The following is a 13,060-nucleotide window of genomic DNA, read 5'->3' as shown; positions in this document are numbered from 1 at the left end:
GAGGTTTCAGCGAGCCCAGACCGCGCCATTGCACTCCAGCCTGGGCAACAAGAGCTAAATTCCGTTTCAGAAAAAAAAAAGAAAGTGGCGAAGACGGAGGAAACTGCAGCTCTCCGGTCCCTGGCTATTTGCAATGTCTGGGTAATTGTCCCAGTGACACAGAGAGCAATGCAAGCTTCTCCTGTCACGGGCCCCAGTGGAATGAGCTGGCTGAGTTGGGAGCTCAGGAAAGCAAAAAACCGAAGATCCTATCCAGGTCCTTGGCAGCTGTCCTTGCTGGGATGCAGGGCAGTGCACCCCGCCCTCCATGCACAGGTTCCCAGTTCTCCCAAAGCTTAGGTCTGAACTGAGAGCAGCCATCCTGGGCCAGGCGAGGTGGCTCAAGCCTGTAATGCAGCACTTGGGGAGTCCAAGGCGGGCAGATTGCTTGAAGCCAGAAGTTAAGAGACCAGCCTGGCTAACATGTGAAACCCCGTCTCTACTAAAAATACAAAAATTAGCCATGCATGGTGGCGGGCGCCTGTAATCCCAGCTACTCGAGAGGCTGAGGCAGGAGAATCACTTGAACCCAGGAGGCAGAGGTTGCAGTGAGCCAAGATCGTGCCATTGCACTCCAGCCTGGGCAACAGAGCAAGACTCTGTCTCAGATAATAATAGTTTGGTCTTGTGGACACCCCCACCCCAAAGTGTTTCAGCCATCCTCAGAGTCCAAGACTCCTTTGAGAACTTCTGTTCTCAGAACAGTACCTGACCCATAGCAAGCTATTATTGACTATCACCATTACTACTGTAGCATTAAGGCAAACATTTTGAACAGGTCTTGTTCCAGACAACAGGCCCTGCGTGAGCTTACCTCAGGCAAGAAATCTGCAGACTCCAGATGGCAAGACAGGTATAAGTCCTTCTAAAATAATGGTAAGCCAAGTGTGGTGGCACGCACCTGTAGTTCCAGCTATTCAGGAGGCTGAGGCAGGAGGATCACTTGAGCCCACGGAGGTCAAGACCAGCTAAGATCACACCTGTGAATAACCATTGCACTCCAGCCTGGGTGATGTAGAAAGATCTCATCTCTAAAAAAAATTAAAAGTAAAAATAAATAAATAAAATAATGACATCTAGGAAAAGATCAGTCCAACAAGAAGTCAAAGTTTTGAGGCTGAGTGCGGTGGCTGACTCTTGTAATCTCAACACTTTGGGAGGATCGCTTGAGGCTGGTAGTTCAAGACCAGCTGGGCAACATAGCAAGACCCTGTCACTAAAAAAAAAAAAAGGTGTTTTGTTTTTTTTTTTAAGGCTGGGCACAATGGCTCACACCTGTAATCCCAGCACTTTGGCAGGCCAAGGCAGTAAAATCACCAAGTCAGGAGTTTGAGACCAGCCTGGCCAACATAGTGAAACCCCATCTCTACTAAAAATACAAAAATTAGCTGGGTGTGGTGGTGCATGCCTATATTCCCAGCTACTCGGGAGGCTGAGGCAGGAGAATCGCTTGAACCTGGGAGGCAGAGGTTGTAGTGAGCTGAGATTACATCACTGCACTCCATCCTGGGCGACAGAGTGAGACTCCGTCTCAAAAAAAATAATAATAATTTTTTTTAATGGAAGGGAGGGAGCCTGGCAACCTGCAACCAACACAGGCTTCTAAACAAGCTGCCCGTCCAAGGCAGAGTTGGCCTCTGGTCCCCCTCCCATGGTGTTGGGGTTGAGTGTGTCCAGGAGCCACTGGAGAAAGCCAGGGTTCGTGCAATTCCTTCTGCTGCCAATGAGGCTGCAGTCATCTGTCCCCCCAGGAATGAAGTTCACCACCGAAGCCCGCCATAAGCCCTGAACTCAAAGGCCAAGTCTATGCCCAAGTGCTAAGAGGTGGTCCGAGGCCTCCACAGTCCACATCATCAGGCTGGAGTGTTAGTTGCCCAGGAGACACAGGGGATGAGGAAGAGGAGGGGAGCTTGGCTTAGTCCCAGGTCTCACATCCCCTCAGGCCATTGTTTGAGCCTCATCACCTGGAAGGCTGAAAGGGCATGATTGTCATAGAAATGCCCTGAGGTTCAAAAGCCCAAGCATCAGCTGGGCTGGGTGGCTCATGCCTGTAACCCCAGCACTTTGGGAGGTCAAGGTGGGTGGATTGCTTGAGCTCAGGAGTTCGAGACCAGCCTGGGCAACATGGCGAGACCCTGTCTCTACTAAAAATGAAAAATAGCAGAGTGTGGTGGTACATGCCTGTGGTCCCAGCTACTGGAGAGGCTGAGGCTGGAGGATCACTTGAGCCCAGGAGTTCGAGACCAGCCTGGGCGACATGGTGAAACCCCATCTCTACAAAAAATACAAAAATTGGCTGGGAGTGGTGGCTCACGCCTGTAATCCCAGCACTTCGGGAGGCTGAGGCGGGCGGATCACCTGAGGTCGGGAGTTCGAGACCAGCCTGACCAACATGGAGAAACCCCGTCTCTACTAAAAATACAAAATTAGCCAGGCGTAGTGGCGCATGCCTATAATCCCAGCTACTTGGGAGGCTGAGGCAGGAGAATCACTTGAATCCAGGAGGTGGAGGTTGCAGTGAGCCAAGATCATGCCATTGCACTCCAGCCTGGGCAACAAAAGCGAAACTCTGTCTCAAACAATAAATAAATACATAATATAAAAATTAGCCTGGCATTGCGGTGCATGCCTGTGGTCTCAGCTACTTGGGAGGCTGAGGTGGGAGAATCAAAGGAACCCAGGAGATCAAGGCAGCAGTGACCTATGATCACGCCACTGCACTCCAGCCTAGGTGACAGAGAAAAATCCTGTTTCAAAAAGAAAAAAACAGAGAGAGAGAGGGAGACAGAGAGTTATTTTAGAAAGGTTGTTTATGTAGACTTATCTTGGGACTATCTGTAGTGAGAGGAGTCGCTCTGCTCTCCCTGGTAAGGAGATGGGGGGACACCTCCACAGAGGGAAATTTATGTCACCTTCTTTTTTTTTTTTTGAGACGGAGTCTCGCTCTGTCGCCCAGGCTGGAGTGCAGTGGCCGGATCTCAGCTCACTGCAAGCTCCGCCTCCCGGGTTCACGCCATTCTCCTGCCTCAGCCTCCGAAGTAGCTGGGACTACAGGCGCCCGCCACCACACCCGGCTAGTTTTTTTGTATTCTTTAGTAGAGACGGGGTTTCACCGGGTTAGCCAGGATATGTCACCTTTTTTTTTTTTTTTTTTTTTTTGAGACGGAGTCTCGCTCTGTCGCCCAGGCTGGAGTGCAGTGGCCGGATCTCAGCTCACTGCAAGCTCCGCCTCCCGGGTTCACGCCATTTTCCTGCCTCAGCCTCCCAAGTAGCTGGGACTACAGGCGCCGCCACCTCGCCCGGCTAGTTTTTTGTATTTTTTAGTAGAGACGGGGTTTCACCATGTTAGCCAGGATGGTCTCGATCTCCTGACCTCATGATCCTCCCACCTCGGCCTCCCAAAGTGCTGGGATTACAGGTTTGAGCCACCACGCCCAGACAATTTTTTGTATTTTTAGTAGAGACAAGGTTTCACCATGTTGGCCAGGCTGGTCTCAAACTCCTGATCTCAGGTGATCCATCCACCTTGGCCTCCCAAAATGCTGGATTATAGGCGTGAGCTACTGTGCCTGGCCATCTACTGATTTTCTATTGCATTCAGCTCAGAATAATTATTATGCTACAGTTGATAGCTAGCTAGCTAGATGATAGATAGATAGATAGATAGATAGATAGATAGATAGATAGATTGATTGATTGATTGATTGTTTTTTTTTTTTTTTTTTTTTTTGAGACAGGGTCTTGGTCTGTTCCCAGGCTGGAGTGCAGTGGTGCAATCTCAGCTCTCTGCAACCTCAGCCTCGCAGCCTCAAGCCATCCTCCTACCTCAGCCTCCCAAGTAGCTGGGACCACAGGTGGATGCCACCACATGCCTGGTGAATTTTTTGTATTTTTGGTAGAGATGGGGTTTTGCCACATTGCCCAGGCTAGTCTCAAACTCCTGAGCTCAAATGATCCACTCACCTCGGCCTCCCAGAGTGCTGGATTACAAGCGTGAGGCACTGTGCCCAGTCTCTAAGTGATATATTTTTAAGGGTAACGTATCCTGATCCCCTTCAGCTGCCATCAGAGAACTGGGGTGGGGACATGGAACGGTCACATCACCCGGCTGGAGGACTTGTGAGACAGCCATGACTGTGCGGGGGCCCCAGCCAGAGCACCTCAGGAGGCTGAGGCAGGAGAATCGCTTGAACCTGGGAGGTAGAGGTTGTTGCAGTGAGCCAAGATCATGCCACTGCACTCCAGCCTGGGTGACACGGCAAGACTCCGTCTCAAAAAAAAAAAAAAAACTGCAGAGGGGAAGAAAATGGATGGCTTTTTAAAAAATTAAAGAAGTTGCCGGGCATGGTGGCTCATGCCTGTAATCCCAGCACTTTGGGAGGCTGAGGCGGGTGGATCACGACGTCAGGAGTTCAAGACCAGCCCGGCCGAGGTGGTGAAACCCCCGTCTCTACTAAAAACACAAAAATTAGCCGGGTGTGGTGTTGGGTGCTTGTAATCCCAGGTATTCGGGAGGCTGTGGCAGAGAACTGCTTGAACCCGCAAGGCGGAGGTTGCAGTGAGCCGAGATCGTACCACTGCATTCCAGCCTGGGTGAGAGAGGGAGACACCATCTTAAAAAAAGAAAAAAAAACAAAATTAAAGAAGTCAGATGTGGTAGCATGTACCTGAAGTCCCAGCTAAGGCTAAGGCGAGAGGATCACTTGAGCCCAGGAGTTTGAGAGCAGACTGGGCAACCTAGCAAGACCCCATCTCAAAAAAGAAAATTAAAGAAATAGGAGTTGGGCCAGGCACAGTGGCTCATGCCTGTAATCCCAGCACTTTGGGAGGCCGAGGTGGGTGGATCACCTGAAGTCAGGAGTTCAAGACCAGCCTGGACAACATGATGAAACCCCGTCTCTACTAATAATACAAAAATCAGCCGGGTGTGGTGGTGGGCACCTGTAATCCCAGCTATTCAGGAGGCTGAGGCAGGATAATTGGCTTGAACCTGGGAAGCAGAGGTTGTAGTGAACCAAGATCGTGCCACCGCACTCCAACCTGGGAGACAGAGGGAAACTCCGTCTCAAAAAAATAAAATAAAATAAAAAATTAAAGAAATAGGAGTTGTGGCCGGGCGCGGTGGCTCAAGCCTGTAATCCCAGCACTTTGGGAGGCCGAGACGGGTGGATCACGAGGTCAGGAGATCGAGACCATCCTGGCTAACACAGTGAAACCCCGTCTGTACTAAAAAAAAATACAAAAAACTAGCCGGGCGAGGTGGCGGGCGCCTGTAGTCCCAGCTACTCAGGAGGCTGAGGCAGGAGAATGGCGCAAACCCGGGAGGCGGAGCTTGCAGTGACCTGAGATCCGGCCACTGCACTCCAGCCTGGGCGACAGAGCAAGACTCTGTCTCAAAAAAAAAAAAAAGAAATAGGAGTTGTATTAGTCTCTTCCTGTGGCTGCTGTAATAAATTATCCGCCGGGCGTGGTGGCTCACGCCTGTAATCCCAGCACTTTGAGAGGCCAAGATGGGAGGATCACGAGGTCAGGAGATCAAGACCATCCTGGCTAACACGGTGAAACCCCGTTTCTACTAAAAAATACAAAAAACTAGCTGGGCGTGGTGGCGGGCACCTGTAGTCCCAGCTACTCGGGAGGCTGAGGCAGGAGAATGGCATGAACCCGGGAGGCGGATCTTGCAGTGAGCTGAGATTCGGCCACTGTACTCTAGTCTGTGCGACAGCGAGACTCCGTCTCAAAAAAAAGATAAAATAAAATAAAAAAATAAATTATCACAGGCTGTGTGCCTTACAATAGCAGACACTTGGCTGTGCCCAGTGGCTTACGCATGTTATCCCAGCATGCTGGGAGGCCGAGGCAGACAGATCACCTGAGGTCAGGAGTTCAAGACCAACCTGGCCAACATGGTGAAACCCCTTCTCCACTAAAAATACAAAAAAAATTAATAAATAACCAGGCATGGTGGCAGACATCTGTAGTCCCAGCTACTCAGGAGACTGAGACAGGAGAAACGCTTGCACCTGGGAGACGGAGGCTGCAGTGAGCCGAGATCGCACCATTGCCCTCCAGCCTGGGCACCAAGAGTGAACCTCCGTTCAAAAAAAAAAGTCCTATTCTTGGACTTCCCTGCCTACAGAAACGTGAGCTACACGTTTCTGTCGTTTATGAATCCCCCAGTCTACGATATTTTGTTATAGCAGTCCAAACGGATTAAGGCAGATGCTATTCAACCCAGAGCAGTAACACAACCGATAAAGGAGGTGCAGACGGTGTCCGCAAATGACCTGCCATCATGGGACACGGCTAGCCGAGGAAGCACTGGACGCTCCGCTGTGTCTCCCGCTGTGAGTCCTATGGGAACTGGCTTCCCCCTGAGCGTTTGTCTCAAGTACACGGCGACTGTGATGACAAGTCACTCCTATTCCCTCATCTATGTCAGCTGAGCACCGCTGAAGGCCAAGTGAGGATGAGCAGATGAGGGCAGCCATCGTGGAGGAGAGACTGCAGAGGGGACAGACACAGAAACCAATGTCATCCTACCCACATCCTGAATCGGCGATGACAGCCGCGTCTGCTATACAGGGTGCCTACGTCCCATCTGGACTCCTGTGTCTGCCGCCTCTGCCCTGCCTGGAATGATGGCCGGTCCCACGCTGCGGTCTCCTGTCACACCCGTCACGCCTACCACCTTTCCCCCTGTGAGTTTCCCCCAGCCCCAGGCCCCTACCAGCCCTGCACACTTCTACATCAGGCCCAGCCCCTCTCACCCACCCTTGGTTCTCTCATACCTGCCCCTGCAGTCCTGCAAAAGGGGACCTCCCTCCTGCCCACTCTGATATATATATATATATATATTTTTTTTTTTTTTTTTGGACATATGAACAGGGTCTTGCTCTGTCACCAAAGCTGCAGTGCAGTGGCGTGATCACAGCTCACTACAGTCTGGAGCTCCTGGGCTCAACCAATCCTCCCTCCTCAGTCTCCCAAGTAGCTGGGACTACAGGTGCACACGACCACACCGAGCAATTTTGTGTGCAGATTGCATCTGTTACTATGTTGCCCAGGCTGGTCTCCAACTCCTGGCCTCAAACGATCCTCTGCCTCAGCCTCCTGAGTAGTTGGAATTACAAGCATGAGCCACCACACTCGATAGCTGTTTTAATTGATGCATCACAGATGTACATAGTTTTGGGGGTACATGTGATGATTTAATACATTCATATAATTTGTAAAGATCAAATCAAGTGTACTTGAGATATGCGTCATCTTAAATATAAATATTTAGGCTGGGTGCGGTAGCTTACGTCAGTAATCCCAGCACTTTGGGAGGCCGAGGTGGGTGGATCACCTGAGGTCAGGAGTTCGAGAACAGCCTGACAAACATGGAGAAACCTCTTCTCTACTAAAAATACAAAATTAGCCGGGCATGGTGGCACATGCCTGTAATCCCAGGTACTAGAGAGGCTGAGGCAGGAGAAGTACTTGAACCTGGGAGGCAGAGGTTGCAGTGAGCCAATATCACACCACTGCACTCCAGCCTGGGCAACAAGAGCGAAACTACGTCTCAAAAAAAAAAAAAAAAGAATACAAAAATTAGCCAGGCACAGTGGTGGGTGCCTGTAATTCCAGCTACTGAGGAGGCTGAGGCAGGAGAATCGCTTGGGCCGGGGAGGCAGAGGCTGCAGTGAGCCGAGATTGCGCCATTGCACTCCAGCCTGGGTGACAGAGTGAGACTCTGCCTCAAAAAAAAAAAAAAAAAAAAAAAAACAAAGAAGGCCAGGTGAGGTGTCTCATGCCTGTAATCCCAACACTTTGGGAGGCCAAGGCAAGCAGATCACGAGGTCAGGAGTTCAAGACCATCCTGGCCAACATGGTGACACCCCATCTCTATTAAAATACAAAAAAATTGGCCAGGTGTGGTGGCACACACCTGTAGTCCCAGCTACTCCAGAGGCTGAGACAGGGGAAATGCTTGAACCCGGGAGGCAGAGGCTGCAGTGAGCCGAGATCACGCCACTGCACTCCAGCCTGGCGACAAAGCAAGACTCCGTTTCAAAAAAAAACAAAGAAAATAAGAAAACATTGGGAAAATGCTCAGATGTTGGTCTGGGCAAAGATTTTTTGTGCGAGGTCCCAAAAGCACAGGCAACAAAAGGAAAAATCAACAAACGGGATTATATCAAGCACTTTTTTTTTTTTTTTTAAGTCAGGGTATTGCTATATTACCCAGGCTGGCCTGAAACTTGTAGACTCAAGGGATCCTCTTGCCTCAGACTCCCAAGTAGCTGGGACTACAGGCACATGCCACCATGCCCAGCTTGGAAAAATGTTTTAAACTTGAGGCTGGGTGTGGTGGCTCATGCCTGTAATCCCACCGCTTTGGGAGACCAAGGAGGGCGAATCATTTGAGGTGTCAGGAGTTCACGACCAGCTTGGCCAAAATGGTGAAACCCAGTCTCTACAAAAATACAAAAATTAGCCAGGCAGAATGGTGAGTTCCTGTAATCCCCACCATTGTAGTAACCCCACCATTGTAGTAATTGAGCTACTGGGAGAATTACTTCAACCTGGGCGGAGCTTGCAGTGAGCCACAGAGCGAGACACTGTCCCAAAAAACGACAAAAAAAAAAAAGAGATCGAGGGCCGGGCGCGGTGGCTCAAGCCTGTAATCCCAGCACTTTGGGAGGCCGAGACGGGCGGATCACGAGGTCAGGAGATCGAGACCATCCTGGCTAATACGGTGAAACCCCGTCTCTACTAAAAAATACAAAAAAACTAGCCGGGCGAGGTGGCGGGCGCCTGTAGTCCCAGCTACTCGGGAGGCTGAGGCAGGAGAATGGCGGGAACCCGGGAGGCGGAGCTTGCAGTGAGCTGAGGTCCGGCCACTGCACTCCAGCCCGGCGACAGAGCGAGACTCCGTCTCAAAAAAAAAAAAAAAAAAAAAAAGAGATCGAGACCATCCTGGCCAACATGGTGAAGCCCTGTCTCTACTAACTGGGTGTGGTGGCGCGTGCCTGTAGTCCCAGCCACTCGGGAGGCTGAGGCAGCAGGATGGCTTGAACCTGGGAGGCAGAGGTTGCAGTGAGCCAAGATCCCAACAGAGCAAGACTCCATCTCAAAACAAACAAACAAACAAAAAGAATCTAGAACTTGGGCCAGGTGCGGTGGCTCACGCCTGTAATGCCAGCTACTTAGGAGCCTGAGAGGCTAGAGAACCCCTTCAACCCTCAGGTCAGAGGTTGCAGTGAGCTGAGATCACCCCCACTGCACTCCACCCTGGGCAACAGAATGAAACTGTGTCTCAAAAAAATAATAATTTTTGAAATTTTTGAAAAAGGGCCAGGAGCCATGATTCACACCTGTAATCCCAGCACTTTGGGAGCTCGAGGCAGGTGGATCACTTGAGGTCAGGAGTTCAGGACCAACCTGGCCAACATGGTGAAACCCTGTCTGTAGGAAAAATACAAAAGTTAGCCAGATGTGGTGGTGCATGCCTGTAATCCCAGCTACTCGGGACACTGAGACATAAGAATTCCTTGAACTGGGAAAGCGGAGATTGCAGTGAGCCGAGATCGCACCACCACTGCACTACAGCCTGTGTGACAGAATGAGACCCTGTCTCAAAAAAAAAAGAAAACAAAAAGTAAATCAATTGGACAATCAAATTAGATTCGGAACTCCACAAAGTTAGGTCCAGGGCCTTGCTCAAGGTAGTGTCCCAAGCTCCAGGCTCCAGGGGGCTTATTTTACCTGAGGTTGCACAGCCGGAACAAGCCAAGGAGTCAGGTCGACAGCGCCACCTAGAGGCCAGATGGCAAACAGCCAAACATGAGACCACCCTTTTTTTTTTTTTGAGACAGTTTTGCTCTTGTTGCCCAGGCAGGAGGGCAGTGGCGCGAACTTGGCTCACTGCAACCTCTGCCTCCCAGATTCAAGCGATTCTCCTGCCTCAGCCTCCTGAGTAGCTGGGATTACAGACATGCGCCACCATGCCCGCCTAATTTTGTATATTTTGTCGAGACGGGGTTTCACCAAGTTTGTCAGGCTGGTCTCGAACTCCCGGCCTCAGGTGATCCACCCGCCTCGGCCTCCCAAAGTGCTGAGATTACAGGCGTCAGCCACCACGCCCGGAGAGACCACTCTTAATTCTAACTGGATGAACGGGCGCTGTGGGCCACTACAGGTGGGTGCCACAGCGCCCAACTAATGCATTTATTTACTTATTTGTTTGTTTGTTTGCTTGTTTTTTGAGATACAGTCTTGCTCTGTCAGCCAGGCTGGAGTACAGCGACACGATCTCACCTCACTGCAACCTCTGCCTCCCGGGTTGAAGCAATTTTCTTGTGTCAGTGAGAGGAGTGGCTGCTTAGGAGAGGTACAGAAAGTGGCAGGCTGGGCACACGCCTGTAATCCCAGCATTTTGGGAGGCCAAGGCAGGTGGATCATTTGAGGTCAGGAGTTTGAGACCACGCTGGCCAACATGGTGAAACTGCATCTCTACTAAAAATACAAAAATTAGCCGGGCGTGGCGGGGCATGCCTATAGTCCCAGCTACTTGGAAGGCTGAGGCAGGAGAATTGCTTGAACCCAGGAAGCAGGGATTGCAGTGAGCCAAGATCGCACCACTGCACTCCAGCCTGAGCAACACAGCAAGAAGACATTGTCTTAAAAAAAAAAAAAAAAAAGGCCGGGCGCGGTGGCTCAAGCCTGTAATCCCAGCACTTTGGGAGGCCGAGGCGGGTGGATCACGAGGTCAGGAGATCGAGACTATCCTGGCTAACATGGTGAAACCCCGTCTCTACTAAAAATACAAAAAACTAGCCGGGCGTGGTGGCGGGCGCCTGTAGTCTCAGCTACTTGGGAGGCTGAGGCGGGAGAATGGCGTGAACCCGGGAGGCGGAGCTTGCAGTGAGCCGAGATCACGCCACTGCACTCCAGCCTGGGAGACACAGCGAGACTCTGTCTCAAAAAAAAAAAAAAAAAGAAAGAAAGAAAAGAAAGAAAAGGAAGAAAAGGAAGAAAGAAAAGGGAGAAAGGGAGAAAGGGAGAAAGGGAGAAAGAGAGAAAGAGAGAAAGAGAGAAAGAGAAAGAAAGAAAAGAAAAGAAAAGAAAAGAAAAGAAAAGAAAAGAAAAGAAAAGAAAAGAAAAGAAAAGAAAAGAAAAGAAAGGCCGGGCACGGTGGCTCACGTCTGTAATCCCAACACTTTGGGAGGCCGAGGCGGGTGGATCACCTGAGGTCGGGAGTTCGAGACCAGCCTGACCAACATAGAAAAACTCCGTCTCTACTAAAAATACAAAATTAGCCAGGTGTGGTGGCGCATGCCTGTAATCCCAGCTACTCGGGAGGCTGAGGCAGGAGAATCGTTTGAACCCAGGAGGTGGAGGTTGCAGTGAGCTGAGATCGTGCCATTGCACTCCAGCCTGGGCAACAAGAGTGAAACTCCGTCTCCAAAAAAAAAAAAAGAAAGAAAGGAAAGAAAGAAAAGAAAGAAAACCGAAACTGGAAAGACAGAGGCAGTCTCTTTTTTTCTTTTTCTTCTTCTTGTTTTGTTTTGTTTTGTTTTTCTGTTGTTGTTGTTGAGACAGTGTCTCACTCTGTTTCCCAGGCTGGAGTGCAGTGGTCCCATTATAGCTCACTGCACCCTCGACCTCCTAGGCTCCATTGATCCTCCCACCTCAGCCTCCCAAGTAGCTGGGACCACAGGTGAGTGCCACCACACCTGGCTACTTTGTTTTTAATCCCAGCACTTTGGGAGGCGAAGACGGGAGGATCACCTGAGTCCAGGAGTTTGAGATGAGGCTGGGCAACACAGTGAGACCTCATTTCTTTTTTTTTTTTTTTTTTTTTTTGAGACGGTGTTTCGCTCTGTGCAGTGGTATGATTGCTCACTGCAACCTCTGCCTCCTGCGTTCAAGCGATTCTCCTGCCTCAGCCTCCTGGGTAGCTGGGATTACAGGCATACACCACCACGCCTGGCTAATTTTATATTTTAGGTAGAGATGGGCTTTCTCCATGTTGGTCAGGCTGGTCTCAAACTCCTGACCTCCAACAATCCACTGCCTTGGCCTCCCAAAGTGCTCGGATAACAGACGTGAGCCACCGTGCCTGGCCTGCCACACTCCTGTGGTCTCAGCTACTTGGGACGTTGGGATGGGAGGATCACTTGAGCCCAGGAGGTCGAGGCTGCAGTGAGCTATGAACACACTACTGCACTCCAGCCTGGGCAACAGAGCCAGACCCTCTCTCAAATAAATAGATAAATCAAATAGAGACGGATCTCACTATGTTGCCCAGGCTGGCCTTAAAGTCCTGACTCTAAGCAAATCTCCCACCTGGGCCTACTCAGTAGCTAGGACTACAGGTGGATGCCACGCCCAGCTAATTTTTATTTTTTATTTATTTAGTTTTTTTGTTTTGTTTTGTTTTGAGATACAGTCTTGCTCTGTTGCCCAGGTGGGAGTACAGTGGCATGATCTCACCTCACTGCAACCTCCACCTCCCGAGTTGAAGCAATTCTCTTGTGTCAGCCTCCCGAGTAGCTGGGACTACAGTCGCCTGCCACCATGCCTCACTAATTTTGGTGTTTTACTAGAGAGGGGGTTTCACCACGTTGGCCAGGCTGGTCTCGAACTCCTGACCTCGCCCACCTTGGCCTCCAAAAGTGCTGGGATTACAGGTGTGAGCCACTGCACCTAACCTTTTTTGTTTGCTTGTTTAAGAGACAGGGTTTTGGCCAGAGCCAGACTGTCTCAAAAAATAAATAAATAAATAAATAAATAAATAAATAATTAGCCGGGCGTGGTGGTGCATGCCTGTAATCCCAGCTACTCGGGAGGCTGAGGCAGGAGAATCGCTCGAACCCAGGAGGCGGAGGTTGTGGTGAGCCGAGATCACGCCATTGCACTCCAGCCTAGGCAACAAGAGTGAAACTCCGTCTCAAAAAAAAAAAAGAAAGAGACAGAGTTTTGCTACGTTGCCCAACCTTGTCTCAACTCGTGGCCTCAAAGGACCCAAGGG

The 13,060-nt window shown here is 50.4% G+C and overlaps 1 long non-coding RNA gene across 2 annotated transcripts in view; it reads right to left on the bottom strand.

Annotated features, from left to right (window-relative positions):
• Window positions 1–117: 117 nt before the first annotated feature.
• The window catches only part of LOC123570323 (uncharacterized), a 35,893-nt gene continuing 22,950 nt past the window's right edge, over window positions 118–13,060 (bottom strand). Inside the window, exons 1-3 of one of the 2 annotated variants that reach the window (XR_012428453.1) lie at window positions 9,793–9,874; window positions 6,327–6,543; window positions 118–1,070 (exon numbers count right to left, since the gene is read on the bottom strand). This is a non-coding gene — a long non-coding RNA (uncharacterized lncRNA). Of the gene's footprint in view, window positions 1,071–6,326; window positions 6,544–9,792; window positions 9,875–13,060 lie in introns of those variants that run through there. The other variant, XR_006694418.3, reaches the window with a different exon arrangement.

The sequence above is a fragment of the Macaca fascicularis genome, chromosome 19 (assembly GCF_037993035.2).
Source record: "Macaca fascicularis isolate 582-1 chromosome 19, T2T-MFA8v1.1".
Taxonomy (NCBI): domain Eukaryota; kingdom Metazoa; phylum Chordata; class Mammalia; order Primates; family Cercopithecidae; genus Macaca; species Macaca fascicularis.
This window is presented reverse-complemented; position numbering and strand designations above follow the sequence as displayed.